Below are 13,879 nucleotides of genomic sequence, written 5' to 3'. Positions count from 1 at the left end.
CAAATCTCTATCTCTGATCCAAAATTCACATTAGTTCATTTCCGGTTGTACAACTTTTGGCCCAAAAATTGTCAAATTCGTAAATTCTGCATAATCTTGTACAACACTTGTATGTTTGAGTTTCGTACAACTTTCAATTAATTTTGAAGAAAAGAAACTTGATACTCTCATACGTCTTACATGCCACCACTCTCGTACGTCCGAGGTTCTATTAACATTGTTTTTTCATTTGTTTGTCACATTTTTTGTCACTCCCCCTATACTAAAGAGGAATTAACGCTTTTCACATTTAAAAAAATTGGGACTAAAAATATCGTTTTCTGTACTGAAAAATATAATTAAAAAAATATAGTGATTCAATAATCAAACAAAACACTTGATAATTTGGAGTCACAATGAAATGCTTTCCTTAGACAATATATGCACCCACACAATAGTTGCTAAAAGGTTACTATAAATTTATCTCCTAAACACAACCAAGTTTATTAGGTTCTAAAAATAGCAATTTTGGAAAAGTTCCAACGGATTTTTAGTGTTTCTAAGAAAGTTCAGAAAAAAGAAGACATTGAAAGTGAAAGTTAGAATCATTTATATTCATGGGTAAGGAGTTATAACCATCCATAAACTGTTTTCAATATTCAATCATGTAAGGACCAGATTTGAGTCCCTAGGCCAAGGAATAAATGAACTTAGGCCCAAAAAGTCCAATACAATGAATTTGTAGAGTGCGGATTGGAAAACTGGGCTTTAATGAATTGGACAACAAGTAAAGTGGATTCAGATGACAAGAAAATGAAAATTGACTAGTTTAATCTAAAGAAAACTATTCTCGACACAGTCCAAGGAGATTAGTTCTTATATATTGATTCTCAAATTGGATTACATGTTCAGTTCTTGATTGCTATAGTGTTTCCCTTTCTATTTCTTGATCCAATTTTCCTCAAGGGTCTCTTACATTATATATCCCCTTTTGAATGATCTTAGCCCTCCACTTATCGATCATCCAAGCCACTACTTGAGTATTTGTCTCATCGGACACCCTTATAGGCCCTCTGTGAGTTGGGGCGACTAAGACAGCACTGTTCAAAGGGCTTTTCTACATAAATACGGTCATAGAGTTAGCTGCAGAGCATTCAATATGGTGGTAGCAGCTTTTTCTTAGATATTTCTTGGCTCTCATTTGTCCTGTACATTCGCAGTGCATATCCTTATCAATAGAACTTATTGGAACATAATTCTGGATGACAGAACGCACTTTTTGACCCCTTCTTCTTTTAGTTGAGGAGATACTCCTCCTCGGCTTACCTCTCCTAGTCTTTATAGTCATAGCTTGCTCATGAAGTTCAAAATCTTACTTCTTTCTCACTATTGATCTATTCTCAGACCATTGTGCCTCCTCGAACAAGATCCAAGACCCAATATATATTTGGGCCTACGTCCCCACAAATAACGTTTTCATTTCAAGTAGAACGAATTTTATCCAAAAAATTGTCAAATTTGTAAATCCTACAAAATCCTCTGCAAAACTCATACGTTTGAGTTTCGTACTAACTCTCAGGAAATATTAATGCAAAAAAAAATAAATAAATAAAAAATTGAAACTCTCGTACGTCTTCCATACATCCCTCATACGTACGATATTCTCTAAACATTTTTTTTTCACAATACATTAGCACAGTTTCTTTCACTTTACTTCCACTAAAGAGGAAGTAACACTTCTCACATTTTTTTTAAAAAAAAGGACTTCACATCAAATTTTCACTACCAAAAAATATAATAATAAAATATTGTGATTTAATAATCAAACAAAACATTTGACAATTTGGAGCCACAATGAAACGCTATCCCTAGACAATATATTCACCCACACAAGAGTTTCCAAAATGATACCTCAAATTTATCTCATGGTTACAACTAAGTTTATTGCAATCTAAATACAGCAATTTTAGAAAAGTCCCTCTGGATTTTTAGTGGTTCTTAGAAAGTTTTGAAAAAAGTATGGAAAGTGACAGTTAGAATCATTTATATATCACGGGTTAAGAGTTATAACCATCCAAAAACTGTTTCCAATGTTCACAAATGTTTTCATTTCAAGTGGAACAAATTTTTTCCCAAAAACTATCAAATATGTAAATTTTGCATTTTTTTTGCAACCCTCATTCGTTCAGGTTTCGTAGAAACTCTCAGGAAAATTTGATGCGAAAGAAACTTGAAAATCTCGTACGTCTTACATACAACTCTAGTACATGAGAGATTCTCCATTTGTTTTTCACTTCATTGCCACAATTTTTGTCACTTTAGCTCTACTAAGGAGGATTTAACATTTCTCACATTAATAAAATTGGGATTAGACATCACTTTTTCACTACTGAATAACATTATGAATATGGTATAGTTTCAGTAATCAAACAAAACGTTTTATAATTTGGAGCCACAACAAAATGCTATCCTTAGACAATATATGCCCCTACACAAGAGTTAATAAAAGGTACTTCAAGTTTGTTATATACTAAAAATATAAATTTTAGAGAAGGCCTTGAGGAGTTTTAGTGTTTCATAGAATGTTTTGAATAAAGAAGATATTCAAAAGTGAGAGTTACAATCATTTATATATCATGGGTAATGTCTTATAACCGTCCAAAAACTATTTCCAATATTCACATTAGTTTTCATTTCAGGTTGTACAACTTTTGGCCCAAAAACTGTCAAATTCGTAAATTCTGCATAATCTCATACAACACTTGTGCATTCAAGTTTTGTACAACTTTCAATTAATTTTGATGAAAAGAAACTTGATACTCTGCTAGGTCTTATAGACGACTCTCATATGTTCGAGATTCTATAAATTATGTTTTTTTCATTTGTTTGTCACATTTTTTGTCACTCCCCCTCTACTAAACAGGAATTAACGCTTTTCACATTAAAAAAAAATTGGGACTAAACATCTCATTTTTGTATTGAAAAATATAATTAAGAAAAATATAGTGATTCAATAATCAAACAAAACACTTGGTAATTTGTACCCACAATAAAATGCTTTCCTTAGAAAATGTATGCACCCACACAAGAGTTGCTAGAAGGTTACTATAAATTTATCCCCAGTATACAACCAAGTTTACTAGATTCTAAAAATAACAATTTTGGTGAAGTAGTAGAGGAGTTTTAGTGTTTCTAAGAAAGTTTAAAATGAAGAAAACATTGAAAGTGAGAGTTAGAATCATTTATACATCATGGGTAAGGAGTTATAACCATTCATAAACTATTTTCAATATTCACAAATATTTTCATTTCAAGTGGAACAATTTTTATCCAAAAAACTGTCAAATTTCTGCAGAATCCCCTGCAACACTTGTATGTTCGAGTTTCGTACTAACTCTCAAGAAATATTGATGCAAAAGAAACTTGAATATCTCGTACGTCTTACATACATCTCTCGTACGAACGAGATTCTCTAAAAGTTTTCTTTTTCATTTCATTACCATAGTTTCTTTCAATTTAATTCCACTAAGGAGGAAGTAAAACTTCTCACATTAAAAAATAAATAATAAAAAAAAATAATTCATGTCAAATTTTCAAAACCAAAAAATATAATAAAAAAATATCATGATTTAATAGTCAAACAAAACATTTGACAATTTGGAGCCACAACGAAACGTTAACCTTAGACAATATATGAGCCCACATAAGATTTGCTTAGATGATACTACAAATTTATCCCAAGGATACAACCAAGTTTATTACGTTCTAAATACAACAATTTTGGAGAAGTCCTAGTGGATTTTTAGTGTATTTTAGAAAGTTTTGAAAGAAGTACTGAAAGTGACAGTTAGAACCATTTATATCACTAAAACAAAATGTATTTTTAGCGACAAAAATTAGTGAGGAAATATTTTTCGTCGCTAAAAATACAACTTTAGTGACGAAATATGAATTTTGTCACTAATAATGAAAAAAATTATAACATTTAGCAACGAAAAATATTTCGTCGCTAAAAGTTGAAATTTTTAGTGACAAAATATTTCGTCACTGTAGGTATTGCTGCGGATAGTATTAGTGACGAAAATCCTTTCATCGCTATAAGGAAGAATTAGCAACAAAAAATATTTGTCACTAAAAATAATAATAGTTTTGCACTTATATGTTTTTAGTGACGAAATCACAATTCGTCACTAAAAGTATGCTTTAGCGACAAAATATGAATTTCGTCTCTAAAAATCTTAACAAAGCCTAGGTTCTTTAGTGACGAAACTGACATTCGTCGCTAAAAACTTAAAAACCCGATACCTTTTGCGACGACAAAGTAGGCATTGGCGACGGAAAAGGTTTGTCGCTAAAGACCTGAGTATTTTGTCTCTTTTATTTTAGCCAAAAGCCTCCCAAAAGCCATTTTATTTCAGCCAAATACACCAACGCCGAACCACTAACACCAACACTAAACCATTCATCGCCGATTCTCAATGGTTCTCGACGATTCCCATTCATCGCCGATTCTCGACCCATTCTCGACGATTCAAACTCTATTCGTTGTTTGATTCTCAACAATTCTCGATGGTTTTGAAGTGTTGTTTTAGCTCCTGACCCATTCGTCGCCGATTCTTGACCCATTCATCGTCGATTCAAACCATTCGCGACAGTTTTGTAGTTTTATTTCAGCTCCCACCGTCACCAATTCAAACCCATTCTCAACCATTCTCGATGATTCGAACCCATTCGTCGCTGATTCGAACCCACTCATCACCGTTTCGGACCCTTTGCGACGAAGTCTTCACCACCGATTCGGACCATTCACGACGATCTGGATTCAGTAAGGTTTTTTGTTTGTTTGTTTGTTTGTCTAGATTAGTTTGGATTTGGTATGATCAATGAGTTTATTTATTTCATATTCAAACGAAAAGGCTTACTGTGAATTACTTCTACTTCGATTTTTAGCTTAAGTGCTTAGTTAGCTTTGGTTCTTATGAATCTGATTTCCATTTTTTTTTTTTTACATGCGATCTAATTAATATTAATATTAATATTCATTCATTAATTAGATTCATTCATTAATATTAATATTTATTAATGTTCATTCATTAATTCATTCATTAATGTTAATTATTTATTAATATTCATTCATTAATTATTCAAATATATTCATTCATTAATATTCATTCTTATGAATCGATCCATATGGGGAAGGCTGGAGGTGGGTAGTTAGTGCAAGTAACTAATTTTGTGGCAGAGTTTGTCAACTCCAACGGTAAGAAAACCTAAGCAGTGAAAGACTTCTTGATAGGGTAGTTTAACACCTTTATTTACTATAACATTGTGTTTCCTTCTTTTTCTCAATGCTGGTTGTGATTTACCTAACTCTAATGACTTTATGTCAATTATCTACTTATTATTTATTATGTAAATCTATGGTATTCTAGATTGAGAGTCATCTTTTTATTGAAATTCTTGCATTGTCTCCATCAAGAGGTAAAGCTTCACTATTCTATGTGTTGCATGCAAGTGAAATCCTATTGATACATAGAATGTGTTGATGACGGCAGCCATTAGATCATTGGGAGGCTTATCAAATGTTGGATGTAGGCCCTTGGCAACTTAACTCCATATTTTGTGTTGATTAATTAAACATTAGGAATATTTTTGAGGTATGATTGGGTCTGGTTACTAGCAATATAAACGAAGGGAAATGTGGGGACTTGATACCACAAAGTGGGGTTTCAATCTTTTCAATATTGAATTCTAAGCTATACCACTATTTAGAAACAGGAAAAAGAATAAAGAATATGTATTTTAAATTTGGGTCTACTTAACCGTTCACTAAGAGTTAGCTTTCTTTCATCTCCAGCTCTCTCTCTTTTGTGGCTGAAGAAATTGTGAGGAACAAGGTGAAGAACACAAGTTAACTTTGGATTTTTTCTGAAAGTTGTAAACTTAGCTTGAGCAAAGTAAGTATATTCTAGATAAAAACTTATAAAACTCTATATATACTTGTGATGTTGGAAATTGGTTTTGTGGTAGGTTCTTGTGTTGGCAAGCGGGTGGCTTGCATGGTATTATAATGTGGTTTAAATTCATATTGGGAGTATTTTTAATTTCTTGCAAATGTGAATGAAACTTGTTGATTAGTAGCAATTGTGTTCCTTTATTCGATTTCAATACTTTAATGTAGTAGTGTTTTAATATTTGTGCAGATTTTTTATTCGTGGCTTTAGGGGATTTACTTTTGGCATTCTTTGAAGACATATGAGGATATCTTCCGTTGGTTCTAATTATATTATGCGACACTTTTTGTATTGTTATAAAACATATTAAGTTATTGTATGTGTTGCAAACAATTATTGTATGGAAAGAGTTTGAATTGGATACTTGTTTTATTTTTTACTTGTGGAATGTATGGATCAATTTTTTATAAATGTGTTGTTGAAATAAATGTGTTAATCAAATGAGAGGTTTTAATAATGTAATGACAGGTTACGGATTAATATCAAGGTCATGAAAATAATAAAAACAGAAAATAAATTTTAGCGACGAATTTTTTCATCACAAATATAGCAACAAAAAATTGTTTTAGTGACGAAATATTTCGTCGCTAAATGTAGCAAAATTTTGTAAGAAATAGTTTTAGCGACGAAAATTTTCATCACTATATGTGCCTAGATTTTCTTAAAAATAGTTTTAGTGATGAATTTTTTCGTCACTATATGTACCCAAAAATAGTTTTAATGAAGAAATTGTTCGTTACTAAATATGATTTAATAAACTTGTTTGTTTTTAGACCCCTTTAAACACAATTGGATTAACCTAGTTAATTAGCCAAGTGATTACTTAGTCCAAATTTCAGATCTAGGTTAAAACACAATCATATAATCATATCAATGTAAAATGCGGAAAATAAAGAACACAAAGATATAATGACCCAGGAAACCACACTAGTAAAAACCTGGGGAGGATTTAACTTAGCTATCCTCAAGGTAAACCTGAATTCACTATGAAAGAATCGAAGTTTTACAATAGCGACTTAGATCACTAACATCCTATTGCTACCCACCAGTAGAAACTTACTAACACGACCACATGCAAGCTCCGAGACCACGGACTTCTTCTTTATAGGATTCTTCAGCAAGTACAAGCACTCTCGCTTGTATATCTTTAAGCTCTTAATGCAGCAATTGAATCGATCACTAAGTTCTTGACATAATCTTGAATCTTGAAAACCCTAAATATGTGTGAAGGCAACCACCTCTTGATCTCACAAAAGATTCACACATACAGCATAAGGAGCAACCAAAAACGTGGCTAGGGTTTTCTCTTTTATACTTAAGACAAAACATAAAACTCTACACGTCAAACGGGCTTGGGCTGAGTTAGAAAATTCTACAGAAAAACATCCTACCCGAGTTTCGATCGATCGAGCCTAATTCTCGATCGATCGAGCCAAACAGAATTGCACAATAAATTCTGCAGCAACTCTATTCCAACTTTACATAAAACGCATACACTTTGAGCAAGTCTAAACAAAACTAAAAACTGTTTTGATCATGGTTTGCCAACAATACAAATTAGAATTCTAATACATTAGTTCTTAATCCTTAGAACCTAACAAAACTGAAATGGTTTTAGTGACGAAATATTTTCGTCGCTAAATACTATTTTTAGTGAGGAAAACATTTAGCGACGAAACGTTTTCGTCGCTAAAAGTTTTTTCTTTTTTAAACAAATTTGACTTTTAGTGACGAAATTTTTCGTCGCCAAGACTTTTAGCAACGGGGCTACAATTTCGTCGCTAAAAGTTTCTATTTTGTCACTAAAAGTTCTTAGCGATGAAAAACTGAACTTTTAGTGACGAATTTTTTCGTCACTGAAAGTACATTTTGTTGTAAATATATCACGGGCAAAGAGTTATAACCATCCCAAAATTGTTTCCAATATTCATAAACGTTTCATTTCAAGTGAAACAAATTTCATCCCAAAAACTATCAAGTATGTAAATTTTGCATAATCTTGTGTAACAGTAATACGTTCGGGTTTCATAGAAACTCTCAGGATAATTTGATGCAAATGAAACTTGAAAATCTCATAGGTCTTACATACAACTCTCGTACATAAGAGATTCTCTAAAAAAATATTCACTTCATTGCGATAGTATTTGTCACTTTAGCTCTACTAAAGAGGATTTAACATTTCTCACATTAAAAAAATTGGGATTAGACATCACTTTTTCACTACTGAAAAACATAATGAATAGTATAATATAGTGATTCAGTAATCAAACAAAATATTTTAGAATTTGAAGCCACAACGAAATGCTATCCTTAGACAATATATGCCCCTACACAAGAGTTGATAAATGGTACTACAAATTTATCCCCAAGATACAACCAAGTTTATTACGTTCTGAAAATAGCAATTTAGGAGATGGCTTGGAGGAGTTTTAGTGTTTCTTAGAATGTTTTGAAAGAAGAAGATATTAAAAGTGAGAGTTACAATCATTTATATGTCATGGGTAAAGTCTTATAACCATCCAAAAACTGTTCCCAATATTCACAATAGTTTCAATTTCAAGTTGTACAACATTTGGTCCGAAAACTATCAAGTTCGTAAATTCTGCATAATCTCGTACAACACTCATACGTTCGAGATTTGAACAACTCTTAATTAATTTTGATGAAAAGAAACTTGATAATCTTGTACGTCTTTTATACAACTCTCGTAAGTCTAAGATTATATAAACTTTGTTTTTTCACTAAAAAAAATATAATAAAAATAAATAGTGATTTAATATTCAAGCAAAACATTTGACACTCTGGAGCCACAATGAAATGCTATTCTTACACAATATGCGCACCCACACAAGATTTGCTAAAATGTTACTTCAAATTTATCCCTAGGATACAACCAAGTTTATTGCGCTCTAAATACAACAATTTTGGAGAAGTCCCAAAGGATTTTTAGTGTTTCTTAGAAAGTTTTGAAAGAAGTACTAAAGAGTTATGACCGTCCGAAAATTGTTTCCAATATTCACAAATGTTTTCATTTCAAGTGGAACAAATTTTGTCCCAAAAACTATCAAATTCTTAAATTTTGCATAATCTTGTGCAACAATCATACATTCGGGTTTTGTACAACGTCTCAGGAAATTTTGATGCAAAAGAAACTTAAAAATCTCATACGTCGTACATACGTCTCTCATATGCACGACATTCTCTGAACTTTTTTTTTTCCATTTCATTGCCACAATTTCATTCACTTTAGTTCTACTAAAGAGGAAGTAACAATTCTCACATTAAAAATAAATAAATAAATAAAAGTGACTTTACACCAAATTTCCATTGCCAAAAAATATAATAAATAAATATATTGATTTAATAATCAAACGAAACATTTGACAATTTGGAGCCATAATGAAACGATATCCTTAGACAATATATGCACCCACACAAGAGTTGCTAAAATCTTACTACATATTTATCCCACGGATACAACCAAGTTTATTATGTTCTAAATACAATAATTTTAGAGATGTCCATTTTTAGTGTTTCTTAGATAGTTTTGAAAGAAGTACTGAAAATGAGAGTTAGAATCATTTAAATATCAAGGGCAAAGAGTTATAACTGTCCCAAAATTGTTTCTAATATTCACAAACATTTTCATTTCTAGTGAAACAAATTTTGTCCCAAAAACTATCAAATTTGTAAATTTTGCATAATCTTATGCAACAACCATACATTCAGGTTTCGTACAAACTCTCAGGACATTTTGAAGCAAAGGAAACTTGAAATGCATGTAAGAGATTCTCTAGATTTATTTTTTCACTTCACTGCCACAGTTTTTGTCACAGATTCTCTAAATTTATTTTTTCACTTCATTGCCACAGTTTTTGTCACTTTAGCTCTACTAAAGTGGATTTAACATTTCTCACATTAAAAAAAAAAAAAAAAAATTTGGGATTAGACATCACTTTTTCACTACCAAAAAACATAATGAAAATAATATAGTGATCCAATAATCAAACAAAACATTTTAGAAATTGGAGACACAACGAAATGCTATATTTTATGAAATTAACATGATAACTTTTACTTAGATGTCTTGTAAGATTATATAAGATTAACAAAAAAATATTTGACAATATTGAATATTTTAAGACTTAATTTTATTTTATTTTACTTTTTATGGAAAAAATTTTATTATACTAAATTGAATTTGTTTGGGATGGATTCAAGTTACACATTTGATTTTTTTTTTTTTTTTTTAACAATAGATTTTTATTTAATGGTTAAAAAGGCACCACTTACCATGCATGTCATTGGTGTTCTAAAATAGACTAACTATTTATGAAAGTTATCACTTTCTCTGTCTAGTGCCATTGTCAACGGCTAGTGTAGGAATAAACCCAGATGAGTTTTTAATGAGGTTTAAGACTTATGACACAACAGTTCTACCGTAAATCATTACATCCAAGCAGTTAGGGATCTAACATGGGCCAAAATGGGTAATTAGCCATAATTTTCTAACTATGTAGTTAGTAGTTCTGGTTCCCAAACTATATTTTTTACTAGCATCTCAAGTCTAAGAGACTCGATTTAGGGTTTATAAATCGAGTTTTTTGGACTCGATTTTTATGGGTTGTTCACGTCTGATGTGGCACTTTTTCCACGTGACATCTACATGGAAATCGAGTCTCTAAGACTTGATTTCTAACCCAAAAATAATATTATTAATGACCCAAAATGCAGAAACAACAAAAAACGCGGAAAGAAAGAAAAAAAGAAAGAAAGAGAAGAAGAAGAAGAAGAAATGGAGATGCAGCTCAAGCCGACCTAGGCCACCACGCAACCCAGGTCGCAGCGCGACCCAGGCCGTCGCGCGACCCAGGCCGCCGCGCAACCCAGGCCGCCGCGCGACCCCTGTTTCTATCTCTGGGGGTTTTTTTTTTTTTTTTTTTTCTTTCTTCTCTGATGAACACATAGTCTTCTCTGATGAACATATATTTTCTGTTGTTGTGGTTCTGTTGTTGTCGTTTTCTTTTCCTGTTGTCCTTGTGGTTTTCTTTGTTTTCTTTTTAGATGTAAATCGAGTCTTAGAAACTCGATTTCCATGTAGATGCCACGTGGAAAAAGTGTCACATCAGACGTGAACAACTCATAAAAATCAAGTCCAAAAAACTCGATTTATAGACCCTAAATCGAGTCTCTTAAACTCGAAATGCTAGTAAAAAATATAGTTTGGAAACCAAAACTACTAACTACATAGTTAGAAAATTATGGCTAGTTACCCATTTTGGCCTCTAACATGTGAGCTACTAGAGCTGATAGTAGAGTGGCTATATGTCAAGGACAAATCAGTTTTCAGTGGGCTGATTAGGGACGTAGAGAGTGACTCACTCCTCAGGCTTAATTACTATCTACCCACTTTTAAAGATGATGATATTGGTTTTGGAGAACATTCTGACCCTTAGCTCTTGAGCATTCTTACATCAAACAATGTTGTTGGCCTCCAAATTCTTGTTGCAAAAGATGCGTGGATTAGTGTCCCAGCTAACCCCAATGCCTTTTGGGTTATTGTGGGTGACATGTTACAGGTTGATACTCTCTTTCTTTCTCTAGGTCATTTAAAATATAATTTTTGATCTTCTTGTTTTCTTTTTAACCAAAAAAATTGTGCACTGATATTAATTTTTATTTGTGAAGGCTCTAACAAAAGGAAGATTTGTGAGCGCCCAGCACAGGGTATTAACAAATACATCCAAGCCTAGAATGTCAATGATATATTTGGAGCTTCCCCCTACAAGTATCAATTTTTGCACCTCCAGAATTGCTTAGACCCATTGGCCACTCTCTCTACAGGACCTTCACTTGGAAAGCCTACAAGGAAAAATTATACTAACAAGGTCTTGCGGCTACACGTCTTGATGGTTTCAAGAATTAGAATTTGGGCGAAGAATGAGTATTGATGAGTGCAAAAATCGTCAGTGGTTAGGATCGTCCAAATGGCTCCAGTGTGACTTGCAAAACAGTAAAGAAAAGTAATAGATAAGTCACAGGCGTGGTGCCAGCCAATGAGCCTCCGATGGTAAAGTTAGAAAGAGAGAGTGAGAGTGATAAAGAGAAAATTTTGGTTGATGGGAGTATATTTCTAATCCTATGTCTTTGCCTTAGGTTGGATGTTCCTTATATAGGCTTCTGCTTTTCTAGCCGTTGGAACGACCATTAATGGTGGTTTAATTCCCTATTTGGGTAATGCCTCTGATAGTTAATGCCAGGATATGGAGATCTCTGAGCTATTACCCTCTTTACTTCGTCCAATAATAACGGCTCAGTCAATAAAGGCCTCATTTATGGTTTGTTCCTTGTCCATCGCCATGCCTAGACGAACAATATCTCAAGGCTCATCAAATATCATTTCAATTCTTATAAGTTTTAGTTGAATTGTGTAGTCATTTTAGAGACAAGAGTTCTAGTCTTTATATTTTTATTTGAATAATTGTAATGGTTGGAGTCTTTGCTCTTTCTTTTAAGGAGTTGTTTTGGTCCGTCTAAGTACCAAAGGATTAGAGATCCATAGTGGGTCTTTAATTCTCATACTCTGTGTAATAGTTCACTGCTCACTAATTAATTGTGTGAATGTGATCATGTTCACTCAAGAATTTTTTTTTGTTTCTTCAAATTGCTTACTAACTCACACGAAATTCCTAAATTAAAATGAATCGCATTTTTATTATTATTTTGGGTCTCCTTAAAATTCAATATGGCTATCATATCTTGTATAACCAATAACTAATTCTTTTTCTAAAGATTTATCCTATTTCCAAATAGAACAAAGTTCATAACAATCTATCAACAATCTAACTGAACTGAAAAAAGGAATTTTGATTCAATTTTCGGATATTTTTGGTCTTTTTCAAATAGCATCCCCAAATAAACGAGTAATAAAGGATGTGAGTACATGTTAAGTTGTTTGTTACTAGTGCGCTGCTGGTGGAGGCTGCGTCTGCCTATGATGCTAATTTACAGTCGGAAACTTTTCAACATGTGGGTTTTCTTCTCCTGTCACAGCCTGAATGGACTGCATGGGACCTTTTCAAACTGTCTGAGCGTTGTACTTTCTGCATATCAGCGGTTCATTGTAGGATTTTCTTTAATTGGTTAGCCTACCCATTATAATAAGAAGCTAATAAAGGGGTTCCGAGCCCATAAGTGAACTCTATTTTTTTTTTTTTTTTTGTATTATTTGCTGTCAGAGAGGGTTTAGCATTATGAGATGAATTTAATTTTTGTTTTTACACTAGTCTCTTGAGAAACATTAATAGTTCCTTGGTCATCTCTATCTCTGATCCAAAATGCCATTTCCTGTACTTCCAATGCAATGTTTGGTAAAATGATGTTGCCAACCATTAGGCTACCTACTCCCAACTCCTCCTCACATGGATCATCCTATGGTTACTTGGAAAGGAAAGGGATACTACTCGCATTTTCAGGCATTTCCAACAAAGAAATCTAGAATTCAAATCCCCCTATCACATTATAAAAATCGAAAAGGGATGCTGCTGAAAATTATTTTAATCAACCATACATATTACACATCACACACTGTAGGGGAAAAAAACAAAACAAACAAATAAATAACATTTAACAATATGACTCCTATCAAAAAAAAAAAAAAAAACATTTAACAATATGACATATTCAACCGCATACACCAGAGCAAGGGTGAAAGACCATAGCACATGATGGGCCTTTCATTGCACTAAATTACAGTCCAATTCAAAATAGATACACAGCCTAGCATACTCCAGGTGAATGCAAAGTACATGACAATAGGAAACACAGAAGAGGCCCACATACTTACTGGGCAGCCATAGTCACCCCCTAAGAACGAATCTTACTAG

The sequence above is a fragment of the Quercus lobata genome, chromosome 9 (genome assembly GCF_001633185.2).
Source record: "Quercus lobata isolate SW786 chromosome 9, ValleyOak3.0 Primary Assembly, whole genome shotgun sequence".
NCBI lineage: Eukaryota > Viridiplantae > Streptophyta > Magnoliopsida > Fagales > Fagaceae > Quercus > Quercus lobata.
Note: the sequence above shows the minus strand (reverse complement) of the source record.